Source organism: Ranitomeya variabilis, chromosome 1 (genome assembly GCF_051348905.1).
Source record: "Ranitomeya variabilis isolate aRanVar5 chromosome 1, aRanVar5.hap1, whole genome shotgun sequence".
Taxonomy (NCBI): Eukaryota; Metazoa; Chordata; class Amphibia; order Anura; family Dendrobatidae; genus Ranitomeya; species Ranitomeya variabilis.
This window is the reverse complement of record NC_135232.1, coordinates 902566012-902588245: the sequence shown is the minus strand read 5'-3', so window position 1 is coordinate 902588245 and position 22234 is coordinate 902566012. Positions and strand designations below refer to the sequence as shown.

Genomic DNA, 22234 nt, shown 5'->3' with positions numbered 1-22234 from the left:
GTACGTGCTCCTCCAGCCCTGGGGTATGTGCTCCTCCAGCCCTGGGATATGTGCTCCTCCATCCCTGGAGTACGTGCTCCTCCATCCCTGGGGTACGTGCTCCTCCAGCCCTGGTGTATGTGCTCCTCCAGCCCTGAGATATGTGCTCCTTCAGCCCTGGGATATGTGGTCCTTCAGCCATGGGATATGTGCTCCTCCAGCCCTGGGATATGTGCTTCTCCATCCCTGGGATATGTGCTCCTCCAGCCCTGGGGTATGTGCTCCTCCATCCCTGGAGTACGTGCTCCTCCATCCCTGGGGTACGTGCTCCTCCAGCCCTGGGATATGTGCTCCTCCAGCCCTGGGATATGTGCTCCTCCAGCCCTGGGATATGTGCTCCTTCAGCCCTGGGATATGTGGTCCTTTAGCCATGGGATATGTGCTCCTCCAGCCCTGGGGTATGTGCTCCTCCAGCCCTGGGGTATGTGCTCCTCCAGCCCTGGGGTATGTGCTCCTCCAGCCCTGGGGTATGTGCTCCTCCAGCCCTGGGGTATGTGCTCCTCCAGCCCGTGGGTACGGAAAGTATTCAGACCCCTTTAAATTTTTCACTCTTTGTTTCATTGCAACCATTTGGTATATTCTAAAAAGTTCATTTTTTTTCTCATTAATGTACACTCTGCACCCCATCTTGACTGAACCCCCCTCCCCCCAGAAATGTAGTAATTTTTGCAAATTTATTAAAATAGAAAAACTGAAATTTCACATGGTCATAAGTATTCAGACCTTTTGCTCAGTATTGAGTAGAAGCACCCTTTTGCGCTAGTACAGCCATGAGTCTTCTTGGGAATGACGCAACAAGTTTTTCACACCTGGATTTGGGGATCCTCTGCCATTCTTCCTTGCAGATCCTCTCCAGTTCCGTCAAGTTGGATGGTGAACGTTGGTGGACAGCCATTTTCAGGTCTCTCCAGAGATGCTCAATTGGGTTTAGGTCAGGGCTCTGGCTGGGCCAGTCAAGAATGGTCACAGAGTTCTAAAGCCACTCCTTTGTTATTTTAGCTGTGTGCTTATAGGGTCATTGTCTTGATGGAAGGTAAACCTTCAACTTCAGCCAAGTCTGAGGTCCAGAGCATTCTGGAAGAGGTTTTCATCCAGGATAGCTCTGTACTTGACCGCATTCATGTTTCCTTCAATGACAACCAGTTGTCCTGTCCCTGCAGCTGAAACCCCCCCCCCCCCCCCATAACACAATGCTGCCACCAACATGTTTCACTGTTGGGATTGTATTGGGCAGGTGATGAGCAGTGCCTGGTTTTCTCCACACATACCTCTTAGAATTATCACCAAAAACATCTTTAATCGTCTCATCAGACCAGAGATTCTTATTTCTCATAGTCTTGGAGTCCTTCATGTGTTTTTAGCCAACTCTATGTGGGCTTTCATATGTCTTGCACTGAGGAGAGGCTTCCATCGGGCCACTCTGCCATAAAAGCCCGACTGGTGGAGGGCTGCAGTAATAGTTGACTTTGTGGAACTTTCTCCCATCTTCCTACTGCATCTCTGAAGCTCAGCCACAGTGATCTTGGGGTTTTTCCTTACCTCTCTCACCACGATTGCTCAGTTTGGCTGGACGGCCAGGTCTAGGAAGACTTCTGGTGGTCACAAACTTCCTCCATTTAAGGATTATGGAGGCCACTCTTAGGAACCTTGAGTACTGCAGAAATTCTGTTGTAACCTTGGCCAGATCTGTGCCTTGCCACAATTCTGTCTCTGAGCTCCTTGGCCAGTTCCTTTGACCTCATGATTCTCATTTGGTCTGACATGCACTGTGAGCTGTGAGGTCTTATATAGACAGGTGTGTGCCTTTCCAAATCAAGTCCTATCAGTTTAAAGGGAATCTGTCACCTCATTTTTCTCATATATTAGCTGCGGCCACCGCCATCAGGGGCTTATCTACAGCATTCCATAATGCTGTAGATAAGCCCCCGATGTAACCTGAAAGATAAGGAAAACAAGTTAAGGTACCGTTACACTAAACGACTTACCAACGATCACGACCAGCGATACAACCTGCCCGTGATCGTTGGTAAGTCGTTGTGTGGTCGCTGGGGAGCTGTCACACAGACAGCTCTCTCCAGCGACCAACGATCAGGGGAACGACTTCGGCATCATTGAAACTGTCTTCAACGATGCCGAAGTCCCCCTGCAGCACCCGGGTAACCAGGGTAAACATCGGGTTACTAAGTGCAGGGCCGCGCTTAGTAACCCGATATTTACCCTGGTTACCATTGTAAAAGTAAAAAAAAAAAACACTACATACTCACACTCTGATGTCTGTCACGTCCCCCGCCGGCGTCCACAGGGTTAAAACTGCTTTCCGCAGGAGCGCTGCTATTGCACGCGCTGCTGCCGAGAGCTTCCCTGCACTGAATGTCTCAGCGCCGGCAGTAACAGTGGTGACGTCACCGCTGTGCTCTGCTTTACGGCCGGCGCTGACAGTCAGTGCAGGGAAGCTCTCGGCAGCAGCGCGTGCAATAGCAGCGCTCCTGCGGAAAGCAGTTTTAACCCTGTGGACGCCGGCGGGGGACGTGACAGACATCAGAGTGTGAGTATGTAGTGTTTTTTTTTTACTTTTACAATGGTAACCAGGGTAAATATCGGGTTATTAAGCGCGGTCCTGCGCTTAGTAACCCGATATTTACCCTGGTTACAAGTGAACACATCACTGGATCGGCGTCACACACGCCGATCCAGCGATGACAGCGGGTGATCAGCGACCAAAAACAGGTCCTGATCATTCCCATCGACCAACGATCTCCCAGCAGGGGCCTGATCGTTGGTCGCTGTCACACATAACGAGATCGTTAGCGGGATCGTTGCTACGTCACCAAAAGCGTGACGTTGCAACGATATCGTTAACGATATCGTTATGTGTGACTCAGCCTTTAGGTTTTGCTCACCCAGTGGTGGTCCGGTGCAGTCCGGGTCCAATGGGCATCGCAGGTCCGGGTCCGGCACCTCCCATCTTCATACAATGACGTCCTCTTCCTTCTGTTGTGGCTCCTGTGCAGGTGTAATTCTCTGCCCTGTTGAGGGCAGATCGAAATACTGCAGTGCGCAGGCGCCGGGAAAGCTCAGAGAGGCCCGGCGCCTGCGCACCTCAGTACTTTACGCTGCCCTCAACAAGGTAAATCAGCACACTTGCGCAGGAGCCGCAACAGAAGCAAGGAAGAGGATGACATCGTATGAAGATGGGAGGCGCCGGACCTGTGATGCCCATCAGACACGGCCTGCACCGGACCGCCCCCGGGTGAGTATAATCTAACTTTTTTTCTTACCTTTCAGGTAACATCGGGGGCTTATCTACAGCATTACAGAATGCTGTAGATAAGCCCCTAATGGCGGTGGCCGCAGCTTATATGTGAAAAATGAGGTGACAGATTCCCTTTAAACACAGCTGGACTCCAATGATAGAGTAGAACCATCTCAAGGAGGATCACAAGAAAATGGACAGCATGTGACATAAATATGAGTGTCTGAGCAAAGGGTCTGAATACTTATGACCTTGTGATATTTCAGTTTTTCTGTTTTAATAAATTTGCAAAAATTTCTACATTTCTGTTTTTTTCAGTCAAGATGGGGTGCAAAGTGTACATTAATGTTAAAAAAATGAACTTTTTTGAATTTACCAAATGGCTGCAATAAAACAAAGAGTGAACAATTTAAAGGGGTCTGAATACTTTTCGTACCCACTGTATGTGCTCCTCCATCCCTGGGGTATGTGCTCCTCCATCCCTGGGGTATGTGCTCCTCCATCCCTGGGGTATGTGCTCCTCCATCCCTGGGGTATGTGCTCCTCCATCCCTGGGGTATGTGCTTCTCCATCCCTGGGGTACGCGCTCCTCCAGTCCTGGGGAACGTGCTCCTCCATCCCTGGGGTATGTGTGCCTCCAGCCTTGGGGTATGCACTCCTCCATCCCTGGGGTATGTGCTCCTCCATCCCTGGGGTATGTGCTCCTCCATCCCTGGGGTATGTGCTCCTCCATCTCTGGGGTATGTGCTCCTCCATCTCTCGGGTATGTGCTCCTCCATCTCTCGGGTATGTGCTCCTCCATCCCTGGGGTATGTGCTCCTCCATCCCTGGGGTATGTGCTCCTCCATCCCTGGGGTATGTGCTCCTCCATCCCTGGGGTATGTGCTCCTCCATCCCTGAGGTATGTGCTCCTCCATCCCTGAGGTATGTGCTCCTCCATCCCTGGGGAAAGTGCTCCTACATCCCTGGGGTACGCGCTCCTCCAGTCTTGGGGAATGTGCTCCTCCATCCCTGGGGTATGTGTGCCTCCAGCCTTGGGGTATGCGCTCCTCCATCCCTGGGGAAAGTGCTCCTACATCCCTAGGGTATGCGCTCCTCCATCCCTTGGGTATACGCTCCTCCATCCCTGGGGTATGCGCTCCTCCATCCCTGGGGAAAGTGCTCCTCCATCCCTGGGGTATGCGCTCCTCCATCCCTGGGGAAAGTGCTACTCCATCCCTGGGGTACGCACTCCTCCATCCCTGGGGTATGTGCAGCTCCATCCCTGATTTATGCGCTCCTCCATCCCTGGGGAATGTGCTCCTCCATCCCTGGGGAATGTGCTCCTCCAGCCCTGGGGTACATGCTCCTCCAACCCTGGGGAATGTGCTCCTCCAGCCCTGGGGTATGTGCTCCTCCAACCCTGGGGTATGTGCTCCTCCATCCCTGGGGTACGCGCTCCTCCAGCCCTGGGGTATTTGCTCCTCCAGCCCTGGGGTATGTGCTCCTCCAGCCCTGGGTTACGTGCTCCTCCAGCCCTGGGGTACGCGCTCCTCCAGCCCTGGGAAATGTGCTCCTCCAGCCCTGGGGTACATGCTCCTCCATCCCTGGGGTATGTGTGCCTCCAGCCTTGGGGTACATGCTCCTCCAGCCCTGGGGTATGTGTGCCTCCATCCCTGGGGTATGCGCTCCTCCATCCCTGGGGTATACGCTCCTCCAGCCCTGGGGTACATGCTCCTCCATCCCTGGGGTATGTGTGCCTCCAGCCTTGGGGTATGCGCTCCTCCATCCCTGGGGAATGTGCTCCTCCATCCCTGGGGTATGCGCTCCTCCATCCCTGGGGTATGCGCTCCTCCATCCCTGGTGAAAGATTGTCTCATTTGTACTGTACACACTATTGTCAGTCCACTCTACATCCCTGTGAGCGTCAGCTCCTGTCCAGTTTCCGTGGTGCCTACAGGGCATCCTGCGATGTCACCTGTCTTGTCCTTCCTCCCGCTGTGGCTGCGCTCAGACATGTGGATGGCTCTTGGATGGAGCAAGGAGATGCTCAGATGTGTACACAGGATGCTACAGTAGTTTTAGTCTACAAGGCTCATTCCCGTCCTCACAACTGGGAATTGTCACATAAGGCTTGTAAATACTATCACTTTTGCAGTTTGCTGCTTATTAAAATGTGCATCCGTTTTTGCGATGGTAACACTTTTGTTTACAGCTTGTTGCCTTGAAGACTGACCACCGCTGCTGTCTAGCTTGTATACACTGTGCAGAAGCTGCCCGGCATTAGTACAGCTTAAAATAACGCTTACAGGCTCAATAGAAAGGGGCTTGTAAGTACGGAGTATGTTCCATTTTCTAGCAGCAGTGGATGGGCTCCAAAGCAACGAGCTGTAGATAAAAGAGAAGAGTTAATATCTCAAACAGCTAAAAATTTTAACAAGCAGTAAATTGTAAAATAGTTTTGAGTTTACGAGCACTGTCCGACAATGCCTACTTATGAAGCAGGGGAGCAATAGGAAAAGCTCACGGTGATGCCTCTTGTCTCTACGTATGCTCCTGGACCAATTGCAGAAAGCTTTCTTTGTTCCTGTTTGCAGCCAGGAGAGTTTGCCGTCCTTCTTCTCTCAGACAAGCTTCAAGTGAACTTTTGGCACCAGAATAGTAAGCGAGAACTTGCTGATGAAAACATGCATTCATTTATGTCTGCAGTGTGCTAAGCACAAAAATGGCTTGTAGATAGGACCAGTATGATCAAAGTGGGCCGAGGTTCGGGGACGTGGTTCTTTGTGCAAAGTACCAGTTCATCAATTTTTAAAAGTTAGGTAACGAACATGGAGAACATATATAGTGCTTACAATGAAATATGGGAAGCACATGTGCTATTTATGTTTGTGTGTATAAGGCTACCTTCACACTGGGTGTTTTTGCTGTATTCTTTTTTTGTGCGTTTTTTTAATGCAAATTTTCAGCTGCGTGTTACAGTACCAGCAAAGGCTATGAGATTTCAGAAATCTCCTGCACAAACATTGGTCTTTTTTTGTCATCAGTATTTTGTTCTTTGCATGGTTTATTGGGCATGTCATTTCTTTCAGCTTTTGTTCATCCATTGACTTGAATGGTTGATGAAAAAACGCTGAAAAAAACACACCAAAAACACATTACTTTTATTTTTCAACACTAAACTGTATCAGCATGTACATCAGACCTAGCATGTCAAAACTGCCGCAAAAAACGCATCAAAAATGCTGTGATAAATGCAAGAAAAGCCAAGGAAACATTCTGAAAAAACACCTAGTGTGAGCTTACCATATATATACGGTATATAAAATCTCAAAAGTCCGGTCACATCTGCAGCTTTGTTCCTCTTGGGTGCCCAGCAAACATGAGATATACTAATGTCCAGAATGACAAAATTAGAGCTTATCAAAAATATGTTGCCTTTATTCCAAACAGATTAGAATGACACCCTACACCCCCCTCCAGCTAATCAATTTTACAAAATCCTGCTCACCAGGATTATTTACATCCCACCTTGTATCAGTGCCTTAAAGGGAATCTGTCACCAGGTTTTTGCTCCACCATCTGAGAGCCCACATAATATAGGGGCAGACTTCTGATACCAGTGATGTTTTACTTATTGGGCTGCTTGCTGCAGTTTTGATAAAATCACTGTTTTACCAGTTTTCTTAATGCTGATTGGCAGTTTTCTGTGTACATTGTGCTTAGGTAGAAAGCTGTCATTCCTTAGTGGAGCGGGGATATACAGACCTCATGTATATGGAGGACGACCTGGCAACAGGCTTACTATTGATACTCTTCTTCTGATAAAAGTGTGATATTTAGGGCTCATACCCATATGTGAGAAAAAAAATGGTACAATTTCCGGACTGAAAAAACGGACGCGTGCTATGCGAGTGTCATGCTATGCGATTTTTAAACGCAACATCTGTATGACATCCGTATGCAATGCGATTTTAACATGAGCTTTTACATACAGGAGTTCTCTGTCATTTGCACATTGTTTTAAACAAAATATTCTTCAAAGCACACAAACACATATAGATAGATAGATAGATAGATAGATAGATAGATAGATAGATAGATAGATAGATAGGTAGATAGAGAAGCTGGCAATTCCTGTGCTTATACAGTGAAATCACACTGACAGGTTAGAATAGAATAGATATATACACATAGAATAGATATACAGTATATATATATATATATATATATATATATATATATATATATATATATATATGTCAGTGGCACACACATATATCTACACTAGCTATTGAACCCGTTCTACGCCCGGGTGGCGAGCATTTATATTGGTATATGGTATCCATCCTGGTATGTGGTACTTCCATCCTGCGCACTAATCTTGTCATGTGCTGCTACCATCTTGCGCCCCCATCCTGTCATGTGCAGCCCCATCTTGTTTTGTGCTCCTCCATCTTGTCATATGCTACTCTCTTCCTTAGCCCTCATTCTGTCATGTGCTCCCATCCTGCACCCCAATCCTGTCATATGGTGCTTCCATCCCACGCCCCCATCCTGTCATGTGGTGCTCCTCATCCTGCACCCCCATGCTGTCATGTGCTGCTCCCATCCTGCGCCCCTATCCTGTCATGTGGTGCTCCTCATCCTGTACCCCCATGCTGTCATGTGCTGCTCCCATCCTGCGCCCCCATCCTGTCATGTGCTGCTCCTCATCCTGCACCCCCATGCAGTCATGCGCTGCTCCCATCCTGCACCATAATTCTGTCATGTGCTGCTCCCATCCTGCGCCCCCATCCTGTCATGTGCTGCTCTCGTCCTGCACCCCCATTCTGTCATGTGCTGCTCTCATCCTGCACCTCCAACCTGTCACGTGGTACTCTCTTCCTGAGCCCTCATCCTGTCATGTGCTCCCATCCTGCGCCCCCATCCTGTCATGTGCTGCTCCCATCCTGCACCCCCATGCTGTCATGCTCTGCTCCCATCCTGCGCCCCCATTCTGTTATGTGGTGCTCCCATTCTGCACCCCCATGCTGTCATGTGCTGCTCCCATCCTGTGCCCCCATTCTGTCATGTACTGCTCCCATCCTGCACCCCCATGCTGTCATGTGTCGCTCCCATCCTGCGCCCCCATTCTGTCATGTGCTGCTCCCATCCTGCGCCCCCATTCTGTCATGTGTCGCTCCCATCCTGCGCCCCCATTCTGTCATGTGCTGCTCCCATCCTGCGCCCCCATTCTGTCATGTGCTGCGCCCCCATTCTGTAATGTGCTGCTCCCATCCTGCGCCCCATCCTATCATGTGCTGCTCCCATCCTGCGCCCCCGTTCTGCCATGTGCTGCTTCCATCCTGTGCCCCTGTTATATCATATGCTCCTCCCATCCTGCGCCCCAGTTCTGTCATGTGCTTCCACCCTGTGCCCCCATTCTGTAATGTGCTGCTGCCATCCATATGCCCTGTACGCTGCTCCATAAAGGTTGATGGCCCCCATAAGATGCTCCATTGTATATGTCCAGTATGCTGCTCCATAAAGGTTGATGGCCCCATAAGATGCTCCATAGTATATGCCCCATATGCTGCTCCATAAAAGTTGATGGCCCCATAAGATGCTCCATAGTATTATATGCTCCGTATGCTGCTGCAATATAAAATATAAAAGAAAAAAAAAAATACATACTCACCTATGGTCGCTGGGCGCCGAGTGCCGGGGGCCTGAGCAGGCGGGGACACCGGTGCGCTATGGAGGTCAGGTTCCGGTATCGCCGCTGGCTCAGGCCCCCGGCACTTGCTATATTCACCTGTCCCCCGTTCCACCGCAGCGCGCCGCTCTTTCTTCCGGGTGCTCTGGCTGTGACTGTTCAGTCAGAGTGCGGCGCCAGTGCGCACTAATCGCGTCATCGCGCCCTCTGACCTGAACGTCACAGGCAGAGAACGCGCGGAAGACGGCGGCGCGCAGTGGTGGAACGGGGGACAGGTGAATATAGCATACTCACCCTCCTGGCACGTCCCTGCTTCTCCGTCTGAGATCACGGTATGCGTTCAGTGCTTACGCATACCGCGATCTCCTCTGGGCTGCGTCACTCTGTGGGGTCCAGACTGTACAGGCGTTTGCGCTTGCGCAGTCTATAAAGTGGTGGGACAGAGTGACGCTCCCAGTGTTATATTATAGATATATATATATATATATATACACTCACCGGCCACTTTATTAGGTACACCATGCTAGTAACGGGTTGGACCCCCTTTTGCCTTCAGAACTGCCTCAATTCTTCGTGGCATAGATTCAACAAGGTGCTGGAAGCATTCCTCAGAGATTTTGGTCCATATTGACATGATGGCATCACACAGTTGCCGCAGATTTGTCGGCTGCACATCCCAAAGATGCTCCATACAAGGCAGGATGGATCCATGCTTTCATGTTGTTTACGCCAAATTCTGACCCTACCATCCGAATGTCGCAGCAGAAATCGAGACTCATCAGACCAAGCAACGTTTTTCCAATCTTCTACTGTCCAATTTCGATGAGCTTGTACAAATTGTAGCCTCAGTTTCCTGTTCTTAGCTGAAAGGAGTGGTACCCGGTGTGGTCTTCTGCTGCTGTAGCCCATCTGCCTCAAAGTTCGACGCACTGTGCGTTCAGAGATGCTCTTAGGCCTACCTTGGTTGTAACGGGTGGCGATTTGAGTCACTGTTGCCTTTCTATCAGCTCGAACCAGTCTGCCCATTCTCCTCTGACCTCTGGCATCAACAAGGCATTTCCGCCCACAGAACTGCCGCTCACTGGATTTTTTTTCTTTTTCGGACCATTCTCTGTAAACCCTAGAGATGGTTGTGCGTGAAAATCCCAGTAGATCAGCAGTTTCTGAAATACTCAGACCAGCCCTTCTGGCACCAACAACCATGCCACGTTCAAAGGCACTCAAATCACCTTTCTTCCCCATACTGATGCTCGGTTTGAACTGCAGGAGATTGTCTTGACCATGTCTACATGCCTAAATGCACTGAGTTGCCGCCATGTGATTGGCTGATTAGAAATTAAGTGTTAACAAGAAGTTGGACAGGTGTACCTAATAAAGTGGCCGGTGAGTGTATACATATACATCTTTATATTTCATAGACAGATGGATAGAATAAAAGCTGGTAATTCATCTGCCGTCTTCTGTAAAATCACTGCAGGAGCCAACAGGATAGAAGACATGGTTTACATACAGTTAATAAATATAGAATAGGTATATATACACTACGGTTCCAAAGTTTAGGGTCACCCAGACAATTTTGTGTTTTCCATGATAACTCATACTTTTATTAATCAAATGAGTTGCCAAATGAATTGAAAATCTAGTCCAGACATTGACAAGGTTCGAAAAAAAGATTTGTTTTTTAAATAATAATTTTCTTTCAAACTTTGCTTTTGTCAAAGAATGCTCCCTTTGCAGCAATTACAGCATTGCAGACCTTTGGCATTCTAGCAGTCAGTTTGCTGAGGTAATCTGAAGGAATTTCACCCCATGCTTCCAGAAGCCCCTCCCACAAGTTGGTTTGGCTTGATGGGCACTTTTTGCGTACCATACAATCAAGCTGCTCCCACAACAGCTCAAAGGGGTTGAGATCTGGTGACTGCGCTGGCCACTCCATTACAGATAGAATACCAGCTGCCTGCTTCTTCCCTAAATAGTTCTTGCATAATTTGGAGGTGTGATTTGGGTCATTGTCCTGTTGTAGGATGAAATTGGCTCCAATCAAGCGCTGTCCACAGGGTATGGCATGGCGTTGCAAAATGGAGTGATAGCCTTCCTTATTCAATATCCCTTTTACCTTGTACAAATCTCCCACGTTACCAGCACCAAAGCAACCCCAGACCATCACATTACCTCCACCATGCTTGACAGATGGCGTCAGGCACTCCTCCAGCATCTTTTCAGTTGTTCTGCGTCAAAGGTGATTTCAACCCCACAACTATTACCCCACTTGCCACCACTACAGGGCAAGTGGGAAGAGCGAGGCTAAGTGCCGGAATTGTAACAACTTACAGATGCGCCTTTTCTGGGGCCACTCAGTGCTCATGTTTTTAACCGGGGAGGGGGGGGGGGCAATATCCTTGGTCCCTTCCTAGGCTATTAATATCAGCCCGCAATATGAGTCCCCCACAGTAAATACTAATTATACAGCTGTAAGTTGATAATAATAGCCTGGGAAGCTCCATGGGTATTAACCCCTTCCCAGGCTATAAATATCTGCCCCAGTCGCTGGCTTTCCCTGTGCTGGTTTTGAAAATTGCGTGGGAGCTCACGCCATTTTTTTTCGTAAAATAATCTAGTAATTACATACATGTCCCCTAATTTCCACACACACTGTACTAATTGTATTTGTCACTGACATCTATATATCTTCCTATTCTATATGTACCGTATTTTCTGGTGTATAAGACGACTGGGCGTATAAGACGACCCCCAACTTTTCCATATAAAATATGGAATTTGGGATATGCCCGCTGTATAAGACGGGGGTCATCTTATACGCCCAGTCATCTTATACGGCGTGTGGTTCCCAGGGTGTGAAGGAGAGGAGACTCTCCTTCAGGCCCTGGGATCCATATTCATGTTAAAAATAAAGAATAAAAATAAAAAATATGTATATACTCACCCCTCCGAGAAGCCTGGCTGTCACTGCTGCAAGCGTCTGCCTCCGTTCCTAAGAATTGCAGAGCATGAAGGACCCTCGATGACGTCGCAGTCCTGTGATTGGTCCGTGACCGCTCATGTGACCGGTCACCTGACCATGACGTCATCGAAGGTCCTTCACGCTCTGCAATTCTTAGGAACGGAGGCAGACGCTTGCAGCGGTGACAGCCAAGCTTCTCGGAGGGGTGAGTATATACATATTTTTTATTTTTATTCTTTATTTTTTACATGAATATGGATCCCAGGGCCTGAAGGAGAGTTTCCTCTCCTTCAGACCCTGGGAACATCCAGGATCGCTCCCTGCACATGCCGTACCTGGCGTATAAGACGACCCCCGACCTTTGGGACAATTTTTAGGGGTTAAAAAGTCGTCTTATACGCCGGAAAATACGGTATTTACTGTGTGTATTCCATCTTTTCTATCCTGTTGGCTCCTGCAGTGAATTTACAAAACCCGGTAAATGAATTACAGGCTATATATCTTTTCTATTCTAACCTGTCAGTGTGATTTTTACAGTAGCCGCATATGAATTATCGGCTTTTCAAAGGACACCGGTGTGTAAAAAAACAGACAGCAGTCGCATGCTGCGAGTGCTGTGCGTTTTTTTCTCGCACTCATTGACTTACATTGGCGAGTCTCATCTGAGATACGCAGCATGCTGCGATTTTTTTCTCAGTCCGATTTCAGCTGAGAAAAAAATCACAGATGAGAAGTCACCCATTGAATAACATTGGTCCGAGTGCAATCCGATTTTTAATCAGATGGCACTCGTCCGTTTTTCTCGCAAGTAAGTATGAGCCCTTACCAAAACTACAGTGAGCAGCTCAGTAAGCGTCAGATTGCTGGAATCAAGGTCTATGCCCCTACATTATGCGGCTGTCAGATTAGGTGGCAAAAACTAAGTTGCCACTTGCTGCAAGTAGATCTGATATTCAGAGCATGCGCACTCATACAAGTCTACAGGTGTGAGTGAAACATCGGACTGCACACGGATGTCATTCGAGTGCAGTCTGATTACTGCGGATGGGTCATTCCATTTCATGTGAACCAATGCAATTTTCTTCTATATTTTTAATGCTTTTGAGATTTTGTTCTCTGGTAATAGTGTGTTAGAGAATGCAACATATGAAGAAAAAAATTTCTATATTTCATAACTCAGACCAGAAAGTTAGAGAAGTGGAAAAATCATAATTTCACTCTTAACTGTACAGGCTTCCACCTGATATGACAATAGCGTAGCGTCTTTGTTAATATTTTACACATGTGGACTCAAACTCAATATTTTTAAAAGCATTTCCAAAAAAACTTTACAATATGAAATTTTCAAAAAAATTCATACGTCCCTCTTATGCTCCTAGTCACATCTGTACCAAAATTAAAGTTGATATCGTAAAGGGATCATACTAAAAAATAACTACCGTATATACTTGAGTATAAGCCAACCCGAGTATAAGCCGACCCCCCCTAATTTTGCCACAAAAAACTGGGAAAACTTAATGACTCGAGTATAAGCCTAGGGTGGATTATGGCCCCATAAGATGCTCCATAAAGATATTTGCCCCATATAATCCTGCACAAACGTTGATTATGGCCCCATAAGATGCTCCATACAGACACTTGCCCCATTTGCTGTTGCTGCGATAAAAAAAAAATCACATACTCGCCTCTCCGTCGCTCAGGCCCCCGGCACTTTCAATATTCACCTGACTTCGTTCCGGCGCCGTTCCATCTTCAGCGTCTTCTGCACTGACGTTTAGGCAGAGGGCGCGCACTAACCACGTCATTGCGCCCTCTGACCTGAGCGTCACTGCAGAAGATGCTGAAGAAGGAGCAGCGCCGGAACGAGGAGCAGGTGAATATCACGCAGCGCACCGCTCCCCTCCCCGTTATACTCACCTGCTCCCGGGGCGGTCCCTGCAGGTCCCTGGTTCTCCGGCGCCGCAGCTTCTTCCTGTACTGAGCGGTCACCGTTTCTGCTCATTACAGTAATGAATATGCGGCTCCACACCTATGGGAGGTGGAGCCGCATATTCATTACTGTAATGAGCAGTACCATGTGACCGCTCAGTACAGGAAGAAGCTGGGGAGCCAGGGACCTGCAGCGCCGGGAGCAGGTGAGTATAATTAGACAGCCCCCGCTCCCCCTCCCCTGCCGACCCCTGGGTATGACTCGAGTATAAGCCGAGAGGGGGACTTTCAGCCCAAAAAAATGGGCTGAAAATCTCGGCTTATACTCGAGTATATATGGTATATGAGCAGTGTCAATTTGAAAATCTGGAATTCAGATGTTTTCAGCCCGTGGTCTGAAAGTGTAGGGTCTGTTTCCGAATAAAATAGAAAAAAAAGGTTCATGACTGTCCTAATTTTAAAGCAGGTAAATCATTAGATAAATCTATAGTGGATACAGTGGAAGGTTTTACAATAGTGATGAAGTGAGCCGAATTATGACTGGCAGGGAAGACTGTGTTTCTATGAAAGTGATCGTTAAGAAAACTCATGTCCAAAAGAGGCTGCTTCTTGCCAATTTGAAAAAGACTTATGAATATTTTTTTTTTAAATTCAACTTCTGCCAAAATTTTCTAATTGTGCTGCCTTGGTAACTGAGTTATGTCCTGGCTGGTGGTAGTGGTGCACACTCAGTATGCGTATGTACAGCACCCCAAAACACTAAGCTTATGACTGGAGGTAAGCTGAAAGATGCACAAACTGGGGAGTCCAACCTTGGTGATTACAAAGTATGGGTCTCACATAATGTGTCCAGAAGAGAGTTCAATCTGTTACCTAAACATTTGCAAAAAATGTCCTCCAGAAATGGCTCTCAAAGAAAAAACACTAAATCATGGAAGATAGTATAACTTATAAACAGTGGATATGTGGTGACAGATGGGCTTTTGACACTGTTTCTAAAAGTGCAGATGACTTTGTAGAACGTTTCTGTGACTCGCTGATAGTCCTTAATGGGTTACTCCAAAACCCAAAAGTAAATTTCAATTTATAAATCTTTAAAAACTAATAACTTTTGTAATTTGAGTCATAGTAAAATTTCCTACCATTGATTCTGTACTTCAACTTAGGGTTCTGTATATACGGCTCTGGCAAAAATTAAGAGACCACTGCAAAATGTTCAGTTTGTCTGATGTTTCTCTTTATAGGTATATTTTTGAGTAAAATGTAAATTGTTCATTTATTCTATAAACTTAAAACCCCCAGTGCTTTCAGACCTCAAATAATGCGAAGAAAACAAATTCATAATCATTTAGAATCAACAATACTAATGTTTTAACTCAGGAAGAGTTCAGAAATCAATATTTTGTGGAATAACCATGATTTTTAATCACAGCTTTCATGCATCTTGGCATGCTTTCCATCAGTCTTTCACACTGCTTCTGGTGCAAAAATGTAAGCAGTTCTTTGTTTGATGGCCTGTGACTATCCATCATCCTCTTGATTTCATTCCAGAGGTTTTCAATGGGGTTCAGGTCTGGAGATTGAGCTGCCTATATATATATATATATATATATATATATATATATATATATATATATATATATATATATGGGTTGGACAAAATAATGGAAACACCTGGAAACATCAACAAAAGTTAGTTTAATATGGTGTAGGTCCACCTTTTGCGGCGATTACAGCCTCAATTCTCCGAGGTATGGATTCATGAATTGATGCATTATCATCCTGAAAGATGGCGTTCCCCTCCGGGAACAGTGTTTGAACCATTGGATGCAGTTGGTCGCTCAAAATGCCTAAATGATCTCGGCTGTTAATTCTTCCATGAAGGGATATCATTGGCCAGCGGATCTCCGCGAAATAGCACCCCAGATCATCACAGAACCTCCGCCATGTTGTACGGTTGGGAGAAGGCAGTCTGGATGGAATGCTTCTTTCGGCTGTCTCCAAACGTACACTCGGCCGGAGGTCGGAAATAGGGTAAACGATGATTCGCCTGAGAATATCACATGTTTCCACTGCTCACGGGACCAATTCTGGCGGTTTCTACACCACTCTAAACGCTTGGAAACATTTGTCATTGAGAGCAGCTGTTTTCTAATTGCAACTATTCCGTGGAATCCAGATTTGTGCAGCTCCCGACGAACAGTTTTTGTGGAAACTGGGTTCTGTAGGTGTTCATTGAGCTCAGCAGTGATTTTCAGAGCCGTGGTCTTGCGATCCTCTCTCACAATTCACTTTAGAGTCCGACGGTCTCTCAGTCAACTTTGACTTTCGGCCGGACCTGTGCTTTGCTGCAGACGTTTTTCCTTCTCTTTCAAACGCAGTCATTACTTTGGAGACAGTACCTCTTGACACGCCAAGCATTCGGGCACTTTCTGTTACACTAGCGCCTGCCATACGAGCACCAACAATTTGGCCTCTTTGAAAAGCAGAGAGGTCTGCCATTGGTATCGGGTTCTCATCAATGTTCTTACAATTATGCAATTATGCAAAACAAACAGTTAATTTACATACACATATCACATAACACAAATAATCAACTACAAAACATTACCATATGTCACGGTTTGCATGTATATAACATGTTTGAAGATTATGATGCCAAAACGTTAGGTGTTTCCATTATTTTGTCCAACCCCTGTATATGTGTGTGTGTTTTGAAGAATACGTAGTTTTAAAACGATGTGTCAATGACAGAGAACTGCTGTATGTAAAAGCTCATGTTAAAATCGCATTGCATGCGGATTGTATACGGAAGTCATACGAATACATATAGGCGAGGAAATCGTATCATCGTATTGCTAACGGATTACACACGGATCACTATATGGAGAACATTTGTGCAACTCTCGGCCAAGAATTTGACCGATTTTTAATACGTTAAGTGTAACGCCGGCCTAAGGCCATGTTCACACTTTGCGGGTTTTACTGCGGATCTGCAGCGTTTCTGCAGCTGCGGGTCCGCAGCAGTTTCCATTGCGTTTACATTTACATGTAAACCCTATGGAAACCGCAATCTGCTGTGCACATGCTGTGGGAAAAACCGCGCAGAAACGCAGCGGTTTACATTCCGCAGCATGTCACTTCTTTGTGCAGAATCGCTGCGATTCTGCACACATTGGAATGCATTGATCCGCTAACTTCCCGCATGGGGCTGTGCCCACGATGCGGGAAGTAAGCGGATCATGTGCGGATGGTACCCGGGGTGGAGGAGAGGAGACTCTCCTCCAGGCCCTGGGAACCATATTTGTGTAAAAAAAAAAAGAATTAAAATAAAAAATAATGATATACTCACCTCTCAGCGCTGCACGCGGCCGTCCGGTCGCAGGGTTGCTGTGCGAGCAGGACCTGCGGTGACGTCGGGGTCACATGACCGTGACGTCGCGGTCACATGACCGTGACGTCACGAAGGTCCTTCTCACACAGCATCTTTGGAACCGGACCGCCGGGTGCAGTGCCGAGGAGATCGGACGTCAGAGGGTGAGTATAAACCATTTTTTTATTATTTTTAACATTACTATTGATGCTGCATATTGCTGCATATGCAGCATCAATAGTAAGAGTAAACCCGCAGCGGAAACCGCAAAACAAACCGCGATAAATCTGCAGGGATAACCGCAGCGGTTTTGCCCTGCAGATTTATCAATTCCGCTGCGGGAGAACCCGCAGAGGACCCGACCTACGTGTGCACATAGCCTTAAGCAGTAATAAGCGTAGACTTTTCAGAGAACCGTTCCTTTGTTGCTCATAATGAAGCACAGTCAGAAATATAATATAAAAGCATAGCTAAGATATCTGAGTACTCACCCCCCTTTTGCCCCATTCAAAATAAAACAATAAAAAAATAAAAAGTGCATGTTTGATATTGCTGCGTTCAGAAACGCCTGATCTATAAAAAAATAAAAAGAATTAATCCTATCGGTAGGTGTCGTAATGAGAAACAAATCAAAACTCCAGAATTACGTTTTTTTGAGCGCCGCAACATTGCAATAAAATGCAATAACAGGGGATCAAAGAATCGTATCTACCCCAAAATTGTACCATTAAAAATGTCAGCTCGGCGCTAAAACACCCAACCTCAAATCCCGAAAAATGGAGACTCTACTTGTCTCAGAAAATGGCTATTTTTTTTTTAACAAACATTGAATTTTTTTTCACCACTTTAATAAAAAAAGAACCTTTATGTGTTTAATATCTGTGAGTTTGTGATGACCTGGAGAATCATAATGGCAGGTCAGTTTTAGCGTTTAGTTAACATGGTAAAAAAAGTAATTGTGGTATTGCACTTGGAATTTTTTTCCTGTTTTCCAGTACATGATATGGTAAAACCAATGGTGTCGTTCAAAAGTACAACTCGTCCTGCAAAAAACAAGCCCTCACATGGCCATATTGACGGAAAAATAAAAAAGTTACGGCTCTGGGAAGAAGGGGAGCGAAAAGCGAAAACACAAAAATGGAAAATCCCAAGGTCTTGAAGGGGTTAACATTAGTTCATATTTTATTTTATAGCTTGATGATTTAACTACTGTACTAATCTTTTTAAAAACTTGTCTAGTGATGTAATAATAAAAAAAAGTTACATGTATATTTAAAAAAGTTTTAAAAATATTAATTCTTTTAATTTCATATTAAACATATGATTAGGATGAGACTGAATTTATAAAATCATGCTTCAAAATATGATCCTACAGAGATCCCAACTTTAACCAAGAACACAACTAACACATATGCATTTTTTTGAAAAATGTATACTATATAGGTTACCCGAAATCACCCATTAAAATATAGAAATTGACTCCTCAAGAACAAAATATCAACAAACATAGTCTTGTGACATATCAAATTAAAGCCTGTACAGTTCTGAACAAAATGGCACCTCTCCCATATCTTTATCTTACTTCTTACCCGAAATATGTAAAAAAAATGTAAAGTCGTACAAGCCCAAAATTCAGGCTTTTTCACATTTTTAAGAAATCTATAAAATATTAACTAACGAAGATAAGAATGCAAATATTATAATTTTTAAGTCAGTAAAGTATCACTTCAAAAATCACCAAGGAAAATAAATATCCTAAGATTTCAGGTAAAAAAATAGTCAGATTTGGATCACTTGAAATGGAATGACCCGGACACAGAGAATGGAGAAGATGGAAAAATTAGGTTCTCTGTCTTCTCCACACTTATAAGACGATTCTCTAATGCGAGACAATCGGATCACGATAAAGTGATACTAAGATCAAACTCTGACAGAGTTTGATCGGAGTGACATTAGTATAATAGGCCCCATTTTCTCACATGAGAGAATATAGGCTCGTGTGACCCCCTTAGACGCTGATGACTTATTCTGTGCATATGCAATAAGTGGGCTTTATCTCCATGACCTACACCTAGGGATGGACTTACCATTGGCTCAACCTGTGCATCCGCATTGGTGGCTAAGAGATAAGAGGTCCTATTTCCACCTCCAAAGCATCACATAAAGGGATGCATTATAATAAACTATTGAACTAATAAGGGGCCACATACTGTTTTTGTGCAGAGACCCTCTTCTATCTCTGTCCACCTCTGCCTACATCAGCTGCAGCTTACAAATCTGTATCAATATACAGTGGTAATGTAAATGTTTGGGCATCCTTGGTCAAAATTGCTGTTATGAACGGTTAAGCAAGTTAACAATGAAATGATTTTCTAAAAGGCCTAAAGTTACAAATGACTACTTTGTATTTTAAGCAAAACAAATATATATTTTTTCCTCTTTTACATTTTAAAAATTACAAAAAGGAAAATGGGCGATTCAAAAGTTTGGGCACCCTGCATGGTTAGTACCTAGTAGCACCACCTTTTGAAAGTATCACAGCTTGTAAATGCTTTTTGTAGCCAGAAAAGAGTCTTTCAAGTCTTGTTTGAGGGATTTTCATCCATTCTTCCTTGTAAAATTCTTCCAGTTCTGTGAGACTCCTGGGTCGTCTTGCATGCACTGCTATTTTGAGGTCTAGCCACAGATTTTCAATGATGTTCAGATCAGGGGACTGTGAGGGCGGTTGGAAAACCTTCAGCTTGCATCTTTTGAGGTAGTCTATTGTGGGTTTTGACATGTGTTTAGGATCATTATCCATTTGTAGAATCCATCTTCTTTTCAACTTCAGCTTTTTTGCAGATGTATTATGTTTACATCAAGAATTTGTTGAAATGTTATTGAATCTACTCTTCCCTCTACCCATGAAATATTCCTTGTGCCATTGGCTGCAAAACAACCCCAAAAGCATGATTGAACCACCCCCATACTTAATGGTTGGTGAGATGTTCTTTTCCTGAACTTCTGTGCCTTTATTTCTCCACACATACGTTTGATCATTGTGGCCTCATCAGTCAAATTCATGAGGCTTGTTTAGATGTTCGTTTGCATATTTCTGATGCTGAATTTTATGGCATGGACGCAGGAGAGATTTTCTTCTGATGACTCTTCCATGAAGGCCGTATTTGTGCATGTGTCTCTGAACAGTGTACCACCACTCCAGAGTCTTCTAAATCTTTCCAAAGGTCTTTCGCAGTCAAGCAGGGTTTCGGATGTGACTCTCACTGAAATTTAGTTTGGTCTTTCAGACCTTATCTTGAACTCCACTGTTCCTGTTAACTTAATTATATGTAAAACTGAGGAAAGGGCAACTTGAGAACACTTTGCTGTCTTGTTATAGCCTTTTCCTGCTTTGTGGGCCATCACCATTTTCATTTTCAGAGTGGACCATCAGTCTGTATGTAAAAACGTTCATGTGAACTAACACATTAATTTGCATTGGTCCGTACAATACAGCTGGATTCAGACACAAGTATTTTAAAGTTGTGCACTTTGTTCTCCAAGGCAAATTCTTAATATGCTGCCTGTAGTGTTTTCTACTCTCGTTCAAAAACTAGTTTGGTGTACAGCTGATGTGCCAGCTAAATGGCAGCAGTCCCTTAGAGAATTATAGGATCAGTTCCCTCTGGCTTTATACCGCAATGGAGGAAAAAAACACCATGATGGCAGGATAAATGGAAATGAGTCTCACTTTTTAACAGGTAGAGCTTTTATTAGAATCATGTCAAGACATGAACTTTGGCGTAAAAACTTGGAAAAGTCACAAAATTCTGCTGCAATTCGGAGTCCAAAATTTAGTGACATTTGGCGTTTTCACACCAGTTTCTCACAAATCTGCCAAAATAGGCAGAGCTGGGGTGGAACGGGGACATGGTGGAGGGCTTTACGCCGCAGCTTGTCTAATTCATGACTAGCTGTAGTTCTTTCTACTCCAGAAATGTCATTCTAATCCCTAACTGGAGTAAGTACGTCACTCATCAGACCCTCCAGATTCATGAAGTGGCGTGCACGTCTTCATTAATCAGGAGCCTCTTCCTCCACCACTCTCCCACATCAAGACCAGCGAAAAACTTCACAGCAGTCATACTTCATTGATATATGTGCAAGGTATGCAATCACTGTGCTAGCGGTGATCTCAATATTTAAATAATTAAGAAAACAGCCTGTGGACCCCTCTAATCTTGATAACCTGCTTGCTTCAGCTGACAACCCCTAGCTGTCAGTTTTGCCCGGCTGGTTATCAAAAATAAAGGAGAACATCCAGAGGTCTGCTCATCTCTACAAGCAAAGTCATGGATACTACAGTTGTAGCCAAATGTTTTGAGACTCAGACAAATTTAGGCTTTCAGAGTTTTCTTCTTCATTGTTATTATATCCTTTTAGTCAGATGTTTCTCTAGTTACGTAATTATAAGCATTTCATAAGTTGTTGTTTTTTTTGTTATGTTTTTTAATTGATAAGTACATCAAGTTTGTGGAATGTCTCAATATCATCTTCTGGACCAAATTCTGACTGATAACTCATCCTTACCTAATCGAGTTTATCACAATTTCTGTGGTTTTTTGCCTGTCCACCGATTTTTGGAGGATTGACCATAGGTTTCCAAGTGAGATTGATCCTGGCCGTGGATCCAAAATTTCAATGTTTTATTCATAGACCGATATTACATTGTTCGTCACCAAATTGCTCCTGGAGCGTTGGGAGAAGATGCTCTAGGATGATGTTTAGATAACATTATTCATGAAATTATATATTGATTTAAATTGTGATTGAGTCCACTCCCTTGGATGACAATCAACCCCAAAAATGAATGGTTTCAGGATGTTTTACTGTTTGCATGACACCGGACTCCTGATACTGCTCACATTTCTTCTCCAGGCAATCAGTCTTCCAGATGTCCCAAACAGATTGAAGAGGGTTTCATCGGAGAAAATAACTTTACTCCAGTCCTCTGTAGTCCAA

The 22234-nt window shown here is 45.0% G+C and overlaps 1 protein-coding gene across 2 annotated transcripts in view; it reads left to right on the top strand.

Moving 5' to 3' along the window:
- The window catches only part of ELOVL6 (ELOVL fatty acid elongase 6), a 189071-nt gene that overhangs the window by 1383 nt on the left and 165454 nt on the right, over positions 1-22234 (top strand). The gene's annotated exons all lie outside the window — the stretch shown is intronic.